Source organism: Balaenoptera ricei, chromosome 7 (assembly GCF_028023285.1).
Source record: "Balaenoptera ricei isolate mBalRic1 chromosome 7, mBalRic1.hap2, whole genome shotgun sequence".
NCBI classification, from domain to species: domain Eukaryota; kingdom Metazoa; phylum Chordata; class Mammalia; order Artiodactyla; family Balaenopteridae; genus Balaenoptera; species Balaenoptera ricei.
This window is the reverse complement of record NC_082645.1, coordinates 14,644,122-14,658,005: the sequence shown is the minus strand read 5'-3', so window position 1 is coordinate 14,658,005 and position 13,884 is coordinate 14,644,122.

Genomic DNA, 13,884 nt, shown 5'->3' with positions numbered 1-13,884 from the left:
TTTTGAAAATCCCACATGTCATGTCTCCTGGGTCTCCTCCCATCTGGGACAGTTCCACAGTCCTTGTCACTGTGGCACTTTGGCCAGTTGTTTTGTAAGACATTCCTCACTTTGGGTTTGTCTGATGTTTTTTCATTCATAGATTGAGGTTATGCATTTTGGGCAATATGCATTGCCATGGAAGCAATGTTGTGCCTGTCTCAGGACACCACATCAAGTCTTGTTGATGTGTCTAATTACAGGAATACCTCGTTTTATTGCTCTTTGCTGTATTGCCCTTTATTGCATTTTTCACAAACTGAAAGTTTGTGGCAAGCCAGCATCAAGTAAGTCTTGTGGCACCATTTTTCCAACAGCATTTGCTCACTTTGTGTCTCTGTGTCACGTTTTGGCAATTCTCACAATAGTTCAGACTTTTCCTTACTATTATATTTGTTATGGTTGTCTGTGGTCATTGACCTTTCATGTTCCTACTACCACTCGCTGAAAGCCCAGAAGATAGCACTTTTTTAACAATGAAGTATGTTTAAATTAAGGTATGTACATTGTTTTTTTTAGACAATGCTATTGCACGCTTAATTGACTAAGGTATAGTGTAAACATAACGTTTGTATGCACTGGGAAAATAAAGTGTGACTCGCTTTATAGCAATATTCGCTTTGTTGCAGCGGTCTGCAACCCAAACCAAAATATCTCCCAGGTACACCTGTACTAGTCATGGTAACTTTGATCACTTAGTTAAAGTGATGTCTTCCTGAGGTTTCTCCACTGTAAAGTTACTGTTTTCCTTTGTAATTAATAAACATCCTGTGGGGAGAAGCTTTATGACTATGTAAATATCCTGTTTCTCCTCTTACATTTTCCTCCTAATTTTAGCATCCATCAGTGATTTTTTTTAAAATTTATTTATTTATAGCTGCATTGGGTCTTCATTGCTGTGCGCAGGCTTTCTCTAGTTGCGGCGAGCGGGGGCTACTCTTCGTAGCGGTGCACGGGCTTCTCATTGCGGTGGCTTCTCTTGTTGCGGAGCATGGGCTCTAGGTGCATGGGCTTCAGTAGTTGCGGCATGTGGGCTCAGTAGTTGTGGCTCGCGGTCTCTAGAGCGCAGGCGCAGTAGTTGTGGCGCATGGGCTTAGTTGCTTCACGGCATGTGGGATCTTCCCGGACCAGGGATCGAACCTGTGTCCCCTGCATTGGCAGGCGGATTTTTAACCACTGTGCCACCAGGAAGTCCCCCATCAGTGATTCTTGTTTGCAAGAGTTATTACTGTGTTTTTGTTTTTGTTTTTGTTTTTTACCAAATGGTGATTTTCCTATTACCACTGTTCTTTCTACATTTGTTCTTTGGAATTCTGCTGTAGAAAAGAGCTGTCTCCTTCCCCCATTTATGTATTTATTCCATTATTTGTATATCTGTATGGACTTGTGGATGTTTATTTCATTCTACAGCTTATAGTCCATTACTATTACCTTTTTATTTTTGCTCAGATTGCACCACATTTGGCTATCGGGAGCTCCTTTGAGTTGGTCCCTGTGTCTATGATGTGCCCCCATCATTCCTTGGAGCACTTCCTTATTGTCTGACATAAGATGTTGCAGGTTCATCTTGTACTTTCCCTGCTCCAGCGCTGCGATCAACCCTTTCTCTAGGAGCCCTGGTTTGTTTCACTGGAAAACGTATTTAGAAAGTAAGATCTAAGCATGAGTCAGATTTAACTTGGTTAAATGAAAATGCAGAACTGGGCTGCCATTGGGGCAGCTTGGGAAGGCGAGGGGCAAACTGTGCAGGGCCGAGAAGAGAGGCAGGGGGCACACAGACCGTGAGACTGAGAGCGAACCAGAGCGAGGGAGGGCAGCTTGGTCCCTCAGTCCTTGGCTGGGAGCACCTGTGGGGACCTGGCCTCCATTCAGATAAAAGGATGGATTCAGAGCAGCAGTGTCCCTCCAGTGGGCTCCACGCAGCAGAGCTTGCCTCTGGGGTGCACCTGGGGCCAGGAGTTGAAAGGGAGAGGATGATTTTTCTTTTTTCCCTTGCATCAGTACTGCTTGAATTGTTTTTGTTTTTTTAAACCACAGCATCTATTATTTTTAAAACAGAACAGAAAAGATCTATTCTGTTTTTTTCTTTAACAATGTCTATATTGTTTCCTTTTTCTCAAACTGAAGAACAGCGGAGGGGTTGTGGATGGATTGTTACAGTGGGGTTCACCCACCACAAAAAGTGTTTGTGTGTGTGGGGGGGGGGCGGGGAGCGGTCCACCTGCACTCCAGTTCCGAATGATGAAAGCCTCGGGTCTCAGAGGGAGAGGGGCTTTCAAACTCTTCTGATTGTCACCCACAGTAAAAAATAAAAAATATATTTTACAAGATGTCCTACCATAGAGACACACATTCAACTTAAAATTTCACAAGACAGTAGTCACTCTTGTCATGTGTGATACTTTCTACCCCATGCAGGTTATTTCCCCCTACTTTGATTTCACAACATACCAATGAATGGATCAGGACCTGCAGTTTGAAAAACACCCCTCTAGGCCAGCTTCTTGTTGTGCAAACAGGGAAACTGAGGCCCTAAGAAGGGGAGTGAGGGCCCAAACTGCTGCGCCTTTTCAGGATACATTTGCTTATGGCCTTTAAAACAATGCTACATTTTTACAGCTACTGGGGAGAAATAGGTCTGAATAATAAGAGTAGATTTTTAAAAAGTGTCCAGAGCTGGATGAAATTAGCCTAAGGGTCATGAACCAGAGATTTCCTGCCCTTATATCGATAGCCTCAAATTCCTAATGTTGGAGGCTTTAGGCTCTTTAAGATAAAACAAACATTTTGTCCTTCACCTACCCATGCAACCACTTACTCAGCAAATACGCACAGCTGGTCCTAGGCAGAAGCAGGCATGCACGATGGAGGTGGGGTACTTTGCCATTGGGGTGCTTTCGGTCTCATCGGGAGGCAGCCGTAGAAGCAGCCACAGGGGACCTTGCAGTGACAGAGATGAACGGGGTGGGAGTGAGGGCTGTCAACCTGGCAGGACGGGAGTGTGACCGTTGGAAAGTCATCTTCCTGAGCCTCAGTTTCCTCCCCTGTAAAATGGGGCAGCTAAGACCTACCTGCCTGAGTCCTAGTGAGCCTGGGAAGCATCCAGCACAGGGAGGCTGGGGAGGGCTTCAGGAGAGCATGGCGGGGAGGCCTGCCGAGGGAGAGGGAGGAGAGGAGACAGTCTGTGGGGGACATGCAGGCCTGAGAGGTGGGACTGGTTGAGGATTTGGGGTCTGGAGAGCAGGGCGTGATGAGAATGACAAGACGGGCTGGAGATGCTGAAGCCCCAGGATGGAAGCCTTGTCCGCCTGCCACACGATGGAGTTTAAACTTCATCCTGTGGGCAAGGAGGCCACCGAGGTGCTCTGTGAAGGGGAATTGAAACAGGCTGGGACCTGGGACCTGGGACACTTTGCTGCAGTGCTTGCACCTGGACAAACATCTCCTCAGTGATGTTTGCAACAGATACAAAGAAACTATGAGAAACTAAATACAAAGAAACTAAAAATAACTGTGTGCATGGGCAGCTGGGGCAAATTATGGACAATAGGATACAAAAAGACCAAAATCCCAGCTGCCACTTCTGAAGAGCTGGGAGTAAAAGTAGGGTACTGCGCATGCCCCCTGCACACACCACCACCAAAGGGGTGGGCAGACCACCTCAGCCACCCCTCCGGCCCGACCCCTGGACACACCCCTACCCTCACCCCATATAAGGAACCAGCTCGCCCCCCTCACCTTGGGGAGCGAGCAAGCAAGGGAACCTGTTACTTGTTCTTGCTCCCTCCTGCTCTAGCAGGGGCCCCAATAAAGCCTTGCCTGGCCTCTTATCAATTTCTATTTATTAAGGAGGCCAAGAACCCTGGTCTGTAACAGAGTGACATGGCCAGATCTGTATCCTTTACCCTGACTCAAGAGATTCCTGCAGCTCTAAGGAAACTGGTCAAAATCTGAAAACCTGCAGCACTTGGAAGACACCCGGTAAGGTGACTCAAGAATAGAAAAGGGGGGACTTCCCTGGTGGCACAGTGGTTGGGAATCCGCCTGCCAGTGCAGGGGACACGGGTTCGATCCCTGGTGCCGCAACAAGAGAAGCCACCGCAATGAGAAGCCGGCTTTCCGGTGAGAGGAGGCAGGCTGAGGCCTGAAGGCAGCTGCAGCCTCTCCCGGCCAAGTGCAGGGACCATCCGTGCTAGTCTGAGACCTGGCCCTGACGTCAGAGGGAATTCTCCAGCCCTCCATCCTCTGAGGGTCTGCCCTGGAGAATCGCTTCAGGCTGAGCCCAGGAACTCAGTCCCTGAACCCCTTGGAGGGGCCAGGTATCTGAGCACTTGAGGTGGGGTGTCACAGTGAAAAGGCAGGGTGCTGAACCACACAGGTCCAATTGGAATCCTGCTTCTTCCACCTACAAATTAGGTGATTTTAGGAAAGTTAGTCAACTTTGCCCTGGACAACAGTTTCCTCATTGTCAAGTGGGGGGAGGGGTAAGTGTGAATGAGGTCATGTATTTAAAGTCTGTTGTAAGCCCCCAGTTAGGAGTCACTCTAAATGTGATCTCATACTCTTCATTTACAGATGAGCAGGCTGAGGTCAGAGAGGTTAAGGGACTTGCCCAACGCTACACAGCTGGCAGAACCCGGGGCCCAGTGGTGGTCTGACTATGCGGCCCATGTTCCTCCCAGGAGCTGGTGCTGCTCCAGACTCGGTTCCACAGGAAGAGAGCCCTGGCTGGCTGCACCCGGCCTGAAACGACGTGTACCTGGCAACCTAGTCCCAGGGGCCACAGCGTGCAGGGATGAGTCACAGCAACCCACTCCAGCAAGGAGACCCCCTCCTCCCCAGCCTGCTCGCGGCCCAGACCTGGTTGCCAAGCAACAAGACACAACACACATAAACACTCTGGGATCCCTCGCTGTTAACAGTGAGGCTGTCTATGGCGCCGCTGTCTTTCCCCTGCCCCTCCCCTCCAGCCCCGGCCCCGCAGCCTTCCCTCCGGCTTTTCCTGGGGCAGAAGGTTTGACCCTCGGGCTAAGAGCTTCCAGACCGGAGTGATGCGGACTTCCCGGGGTGGATGCGGGGCTCTGCCCGGGCGACGAATGGGACGAGGCTACGAGGGGCAGGGTGGAGGGAGGGGCGGGCGGCCCAAGGCGTGGGCGGCGGCAGGCAGCGTGGACTTTCACCATTTCGGCTGGGTGAGGTGGTGCCCGGGCAGGGCTCCCTGAGGCCGAATCGGTGGACACAGGACGGCTCCACGATGAGAGCGCGTGCCCATTTCCCAGGGGCACGAGGGGCTTCTGCTGCTCTTGGTGCCCCGAGGGCGGTGACAGCGCCCTGCGTGGGTCTGCAGGACTCCGCGGCTCCTCTCCTCGGACCTGCGCACCCGCGCTTTCCTTACTCCACCTCGCATCACCCGGTTACTCAGTTTAGCTGAGAACGTCTTGAGAGGGTGGTTCCCTGGGCGGCCTCTTGTCTGCACACTTGCCTGCTTGTCCGAAGACTGCGCGCGCAGTTAGCAGCTATTATTTTAGGACTCCTGTCCTACTCAGGCACTGAACTTGGGGCTGCATAGATATCATTCCATTAACCCTCACAGCGACATTGTAATGCAGGTATTTTAAAATCAGTTTTATTAGGCTTAATTGACATACAACAAAATTCAGCAATTTTGTGTACAATTTGATGAGTTTTGACAAAAGTATACAAGCTTTTAATCACCGTCACCACAATGTTCATGACATAGAGCATTCCCATCACCCCTCTGTAGACAATCCTCCCCTCTTGGCCCCTGGCAACCACTGACCACTATAGCTTTACCTCTAGACTTTCATATAAATGGAATCCCGTACTCTGAAGTCTTCTGTCTGGCTTCTTTCACTTAGCATACCGCATTTGAAATTCATTCATACGAGCCTTGGTTTGTTCCTTTCTTTGCTAACCAGTTGATGAATAGTTGGATTGTTTCTGGTTTGGGGCTATCATGAAAAAAGCAGCTATGAACATAACATGTACAAGCCTTTGTGAGGACATACGATTTCATTTCTCTTGAGGAAATACTAGGAGTGGAATTGCTGATTCATTCAATAGGTATTATTATTATCATCTCCATTATATAGATGGAGGAGTGAAGCTCAGAGAGGTGAAGCAACTTGCCTGCGCTCCCACAGTTTGGCAGAAATTCAAAGTCAAGTCTGACCTGTATGCCAAGTGGCCACCCATAGAAAGCAGGTATTTTTTGAGTTGAAAGTACCTCTTTGGTTAGTAATCACTGTAGTGACGTGTACGTGGGCTGAATTCAGCTGCATTCAAGTCATAGCCTGACACTGAGCACAAGTTGCTGAGCACACCATATGCACAGGGACAAAGGTCGCTCCTGGAGGGCACTTCAGCAGGTGACTTCTGGAAGCTTAAACGGCAGGGCTGCAGGGTGTTTGGTAAAGGTGGTGTTTGCCGGATTTCTCCACTGTAAAGTGACCATTTCCCCTTTGTAATTAATAGTTTGAGAGGAGAGACTTTGAAATAAGTATCCTGTCCCTCATCAAGCTTTCACCCACCAGTCTGAATATCCAACGTGAATTTCCTGACTCCACCATTCGTTTTACATTTGTTGGTTGACATTCTTCTGCTGGTCCTTCATGTGTCAGTATGCCCCGTGGGTTATCTTATGATATGGGATAGAATTCATTACTATCAATGTTTTAATGTTCACCATGTCCCACATTTGGCCAGAAGCAGTCCCTTTAAGCTGACTCCTGAGTCCTTTTAACACACCCTCAGGGTTTTCTGAGCGCTTCCTTACTCTCTGGTGTACGATGGTCCAGGCTCTCACACTTCTGCACCAGCCCTGGTCCCCTTAGTGGAGAATGGCAAACAGAAACCAAGACCAGGGCATTAGACATATTCATCATCACTGGGATATCTGACTTCTAGGCCCCCCCAAGCTAAGGGATCTTAAGGCAGCAGGGTTAGGTGAAAGGTGTGGACCAGAGACTGGACTTGCAAGTGAGGGCTCAGCGAAGTCAGGCATCGGCCTGTAAGGGAATCTGTAGGAAGAGCCAGGTTCGCTGGCTGCGGGAATCCAAGCCAGACCAATCACAGTGCAGTTTCTCTGCTCAGCAATCTCTCTACAACTTCATAATTTTATAAACCTCCAGGGATAACATCGTTCAGGTCTTCTTGCTTTGGCGTGAATTACTTCCAGGGCAGAGGACCTGAGAGGCTGGTTCTCAAGGACGGTGGTAGAGGGTCAGGGAGAGCGGGGGCAGGCCCAGCGGGGGAAGGGTCGTCTCAGGGACTCCAGGTGGTAGGTTGTGTCTCCCATGGCGACAGAAAGCTGCCCAGATTTCTCCTGGCACGGACCCTGTGCTGTGCTTAAGGCTGACTGTCAGCTGGCTCATGAGAGCCTGATTATCCGCGTGACTCCAGGAATGAGAGGTGGTGACTCATCTCGTGGGGACACAATCTCAGAGTTGGTCTCCCTGAAAATGGCCGTGCGTGCCGGTCGTGCTGGAAGCCCTCCATTCTGAAGGGCTCGCCGGCTCTTAGTCTAGTGGGGAGGGGGCAGTGCTGGGCTTTCTGTGGGCAGCAGGTGGGGACAAGTGCTGTCCGTTTCCAGTGGCTTCCACATGCCTTACCCCGCGGTGTCCACCACAGTCCTGGGGCAGGATGCCTTCTTCTGTCTTCAGATGAGGATGCTGAGCAAGGTGGGCTCAGAGGAGCGGGCACCGGTGTCTGCTAGCTCCAGGGTTCTGTGTGGCTCAGCCTGGCCAGAACCACCAGGCCTGGCCACGGCAGGGCGGCCACTGTTTGAGGGCCCAGGGAGCCCCGCTCTCTGAGACTGGTCTGAGCAGTCTGGAGGGCCTGAAGGTCCAGTGGCACTGCTGTCTCTTGGGACACTGAACCCTGCCCCGCTCAGCTTCAGCTAGGCTGGCCTCTGATGAAGAACCAGTGGAAGAAAGGACCCCAACCCTTGTGATTTGACTTGTAGAAACCATCTGCCGAAGGAGCTACGTCACACTGGGTTGAGGGGTGTGATGAGCCCTAAGGATGAAGATGGCTGACCCTTAACTCACCTATGCTGGTGCCAGCCTCCTTGATGGTGCACCGCGGGGGCTTTGAGTCCTGCAGAGCAGCTCTGAGAGGGGGCTGGGAAGGCTTGGAGTGAAGGACCAGTGGTTTCAGGGATGATGAGGCTGAATCTGGAGAGCAGAGCCGCGGTGCTGGGAGGAACCCCCGGGTGTTAGGCAATCAGGGAGGGACCTGGCATCAGGGAGCCACGTGAGACATCAGGCACGAGCGAGGGCCGGACAGGTGGACTCCAGTTCAGGGCTGCTTCATGAGGTGTCCCAGGGGCGTGGTGACAGTAACCCCAACCTTTCTCTGCCACTTTTTCCTCAGAGGCAAATGAGAATAATAATTCTGCTGAGCTACTCAGGATGTTTGTGAAAAATAACTAATAATACTTGGTGAATTAAAGAGAGTGGGGAAGAGGCAGAAAGAGAAGGAGAAAGAGGAACAGGAAGAGAATAAGGAGACGGTACAAACAGGAGGAAGGGAAAGAGCAGCCAGTCCTCGTGCTGACAGAAGTCAGAAGCGAGGAGCCCGTGGTGTGTGTGTGTGACGGGGGGCAGTGGCTGCCGCAGTGGCGGGGCCACCAGGAGGCCCCAAGCAAACAGCCACCTGCTAAAAAATCTGGTTATTATTGTTCACAGTTTGATGTCTTAAAAGCATATCTTTTACTATAAAGTCTTAGAATGCACTAATGCGGATAAACCATATGATTTAAATACCTATGGGTCCTTTTCCAAAATAGGAAGTTCTCCCCCAACGGTAATCCGTAATATTCCTTTGGCACCGTAAGCAAAATTAGCTCAGGCTGGGACAAGGGCTAAGGGGATGCGAAAGGGACAGTCATTCCCTGGAGTGTGAGGTTCACTTCTCAGGCTTAGGTTAGCATTGGGATCTCCCGTGGTCGCTCTCTCTTGGCCTCAAACACTAAGGGCAAAAAGAAATCTCTCTCTAATGTGTTCCACAGCAGCCAAGAAGCTATCATTGGCTCCACATATATCCATTTTACGAACATTTTTCATTAAAAAGATGAGAATAAAGGCAGAGTTTTAAGTATATATACCAGCGATTCAAATTTCTGTTTGCAAGTATAAGGAAAATAAAGTCAAACTACTTAACGCTGTGTTAAGTGAAAAAAGCAGGATATAAAATTACACGCACAACTACCTGAAAACTATCTAAAAATGTATCTAAAAATAAAAAAACACCCCCTCAACAAAGATCTGCGCAAAGAGAAAAGATTGGATGGAAATACAGCTACAGAAGGAACTAGAGGGTTTTTTCTCTTGTGCTTTCCACATTTTCTATTACTATGTGTAGCAGAAAATATGTAACAAATATAATTTTAAAGAAATGTATGTATTAGCAACAGATAAACAAAAGAATTGGAAATGATCAAGATCACAGAAAATTCAAGATAATCCTCTGTTAGAAATCCTTCATATGGCCTTTTACCAAACTCAGAAAACTTCTCGGGCAGTTCCAAGCAGCAGAAATCCCAGAAATGACTTTTCTCTGGTTGTGGAAGCACTGTGCGCTTCGATCAGGAGATTTACCTTACTAATGTTTTGCTTTTTGAAACAGCAAAGTGAGTTTCCACCGCGACTGCCTTGAGGATGATGAGAATAATAGACATGCCACAGATCATTTACAGAGTACGAGATACGCTCAGGGGTCCTGCCCTGGTTCCCCGAGTCCTGACTCTCCACGCGCTTCTCAGGCAGACACTGTTGGCCGCTACGCAACAGCCATCCATCCCTTGGCTCCCCTGTAACCTAACCTGGCTTTCTGTCCAGATGTGGCCTGGCAGTGTGCCCAGCCCCAGTGTGGGCCTCATGTGGGCTGAACCCATCCCAGCAAAGCCGAGTCCTTTGCAGGCACAGGCACATGGCCCAGCTCCTGCCAATGAGATGCTATTAGGAGTAGATTCTGCTACTGGTGACAGGTATTTACTCCTCTCTCATGAGAAAGTACAGACTGGGAAGGGGGCTCTGCTTCCAGCTCCACCATTCCTGTGTGTGGCCCCTTGTCCTCACTCTCCAAGATGGCCAGGAGGTATTCCAGAATGGAGGAGAGGATGAAGACGGAGGGGCAAAAGCAGTGGTCTGCCGAGGAAGGGTCTCTCAAGGCAAGTACTTGGAATAGACACCTCCACTGATTTCCCTTTAGCCAGTACTTACTTAGTCACACAGCCACATTTAGCTGCAAGGGAGACTGGGAAATGAACTCTTTATTATGGGGGGCCTATGTACTCAGCTAAAATCTGATGACTTGGGAAAGAAAAGGATGAATTTGGGGCCACCATTAGCTGACCTTGCTGCAAAAACAAAAGAGGCAGTCTTCTGGGGGGGAGGGGGGCTGATGTGAGATCATCCTTAATGAAAAAAGAGTCCCAAGCATACCCAGCCTCAGATCTTTGTTTCTAATGTCATCCCCCAATAAAAGGAAACAGGGCTCCTTGGAGAAATGGCTGAATCTAGGACTGGGGCAGGAAATAATCAAGATGAATCTGGCACATCTGTTAAGGCAAGAAAGTAAGGGAGTGCTCAAAAAAGTAAAACAAAAACAAAAACAAAACAAAACCTGCACAGTGATGGGGGTATGTCAAAGGGTCACAGGAGTTGATGGAAAGATCTCCTAATGCCCAAACCTGGAGCTACTTGAACAAAATAATGTGGTACTGGGTTATAAACCAGAGTAAAACATAAATACCCGTGAGTTCATAGTAATGTAAATAAATGACTGTATAAGTCAGTAACTGAGGTAGAAGGGACACATCTCCCACGCAGAAGAATTCTATGGAACTCATGTCCGATACTCTGCATTCCAGGGCGTAGAGCATATCTCCCCACTCCTCAGGTGTGAGCACGGTGACTCCTCTGCAGAGAGTACAGTATGGAAAGGGGGGCAAAAAGACTGTAGAAACCTGACAAACCAGACCTCAAACAGGCAATCAAGGTCAAGCTCAACAGTCATAAATCATGTGGATAGGATGTATCCTTGACAGGCTGTGGTGAGAATGGCACGTTACCTCTGTGCTCTGCATCCCCCAAACCCATAACCCTGGTCTAATCACTAGAAAAACAGCAGACATACCACAGTGAAGGGATATTCTACAAAACACCTGACTAGTACTCTGCAGAACTGTCAAGGTCATCCAAAACAAGGGAAGTCATGGCCAAGAGGAGCCTAAGGAGGCATGATGACTAAGAGTAACGTGGTGTCCCGGATGGGATTCTGAAACAGAAAAGGGACATTAAGTAAAAACTAAGGAAATCTGAATAAAGTACGGACTTTAGTTAATGATAATGTATCAATATTGGTTCCCTAATTGTGACAAATGTACCATTTTAATGTAAGATATGAAAAATAGAGGAAACTGGGTGTGGGGTATATGGGAACTCTCTGTACTATCTTCTTAATTTTTCTGTAAATCTAAAACTATTCTAAAATTAAATGTTTATTAAAAAGAGAGAGGGACTTCCCTGGCGGTCCAGTGGTTAGGACTTGGCACTTTCACTACCATGGTGCCAGGTTCAATCCCTGGTCAGGGAACTAAGATCCCGCAAGCTGCACAGTGTGGCCAAAACAAAACAAAAACAAAAAATGAAGACAGAGAGAGAGAGACGAGAGAAAGACGCTTTACCCTCTTTTCTGAGTGGGAGGTCATAATGTTTGAAGCTGAGGCAGCCACTTTCTGACTGCAGAGATAACAATTCACAGCCCTAACCAACTTTGGACCCATCTATTGGATTTCTGTTAGGTGAGAACATAAACTTCACTGCTTAAGCTGTTTTTGGTCCGGGTGTTTTGTTCCTTGCAGCTGAATGCATCTCAACCGACATTCTTCAAATCACTTTCACAGCCACTGCTGTGGTTTACACCTTCACCTCCTTACTTAAGATCTTTAGCCCGCTCCAACACCCTTGCCTTTGCTCTCTTCCTTCTCTGCCTTACCCCCTGCCTGCATCTCTTCCAACACCCCAAGGCCAGCAACTCTTGCCATTCCCTGGACAGGGCATGTTCTTTTACACTTCCAAGCTTGTGCAGACTTGATTCCCTCTGCTTGGGAACTCCCACTCCTCCATCCTTATTTCTCCCAGCAAATAACTACCCTGAACCAAGTTTTAGCTCACCGTGTGTGGTGCGCAGGATTCTCCTGTGTCCCTGAAAATTCCTGCCCATTGGTGGACGTGGCCTGCATAACCCCCGGCTACTGTGAATACAATGAGCTGTACTCCTATGGTTGTTATGTTGTAGGACAGTGGGTCTGGGTGGGCCTGATCTAATCATATGAACTCTTTAAAGGCAGACAGTTTCCTCTGGCTGGTAGCAAAAGAGAAAGTCAGATATTCAACATGTATAGGGGGATCTGGTGTGCAAGACATCCTCTGCTGTTGGCTTTCAGGATGGAGGGGATCACACGGCAAGGAATGCCAGTGGGCTCTAGGAGCCCACAGCAAGCTCTGGCTGACTGCCTGCAAGGAAATGGGGACCTCGACCCTACAACCACCAGGAACCAAATTCTGCCAACAAGAATGAGGTTGGAAGCAGATCTTTCCCAGGGACTTCAGATGAGCACTCAGCCCAGCTGACATCTTGCTTTCAGCCTGTGATGCTGACCAGAGACCCAGGCAGGATGCTGTGCAAACTTCTGACCTACAGAACCGTGAGCGAATAAACAGGTGTTGTTTGAAGCCACTAAGTCTCTGGTCGTTTGTTATGCAGCAACAGAAAACAAACACATCATGCCTCCTCTCGCAAGTTTTCCTTCACTTCTTGGGTACCCCTGTGCCATCTTCCTCTCCACTGCTGTGGCACCTCATAAACATCCTGCTATAGGGCATGTCACTCGGTATTATAATGATTCGTTTACCAGTCTGCTCTCCTCACAAGATTCTGAGTTCCTGGGAGAGGATGGGGACTACCACTTTATCATTGTAATCCCAGGCACAGAGCAGGGAGGCAAAAGCAACAAATATTTGTGCGATGAAGGTTTCATCCAGGAAAAGAAAGCCTGAGATCACTAATTTGTAATCATATATACTACAGTAACCCAGGATGCCAGAAATTTAACGTCTAAGCAAGAGTCTCACCAATGTAAAAAGAGACTGGAGAAAAAGAAAAAAGAGACTATTATTAATGTACACATGGGGTGTTTCTAAGGAACCAGTGGTGGATGAAGTCCCCAGGTAGGGAGGGAAGGAGTGAGCAGAGGTGTGAAGAAAAATCCATCTCCATCTCTAGATTATTTAGTAAACAAGTATTTATTGAGCGCCTGCTATGTGGTCAGGCCAGGAATTGTTCAAAACAATATAGAAGTTTAAGATTTAAATCCTGCCCAAGCATACTGAGATCCTTTTTTTCTGTGGTCTACCAGGCTTAGATGTTAGAACCAAAAGCAATCTTAAAGACTGATTTTATGCGTATGTAAGCTTAAAATTCCTCCACTTCTTAAATTAGTGGGAGCAGTCTGCTTTTCTATTTAGCTGTGTATTTTTGAAGTCCTTCAGCATTAGCCCTTCTTTGTGTTGGCTGCCTAATCCTCCGCAGAGCAGATGAACCACTGTCAGCTCAGTCTTATAGTCATTTAGGTTTCCAGGCTTTCACTGTTACAAAAACCTGCCAATGAACATCTCTGTTCCTGCTCCTTTGACAACACCGCTAATGGGCCTGTAATAAAAATTCCACGAAGGGGATCCAGATATTTTATTACATAACATCCTCCTCCTCAGTCCCTGCCCCACGGATGCCAGCTCCCCTGCCCTCTAGGGCCCTGAG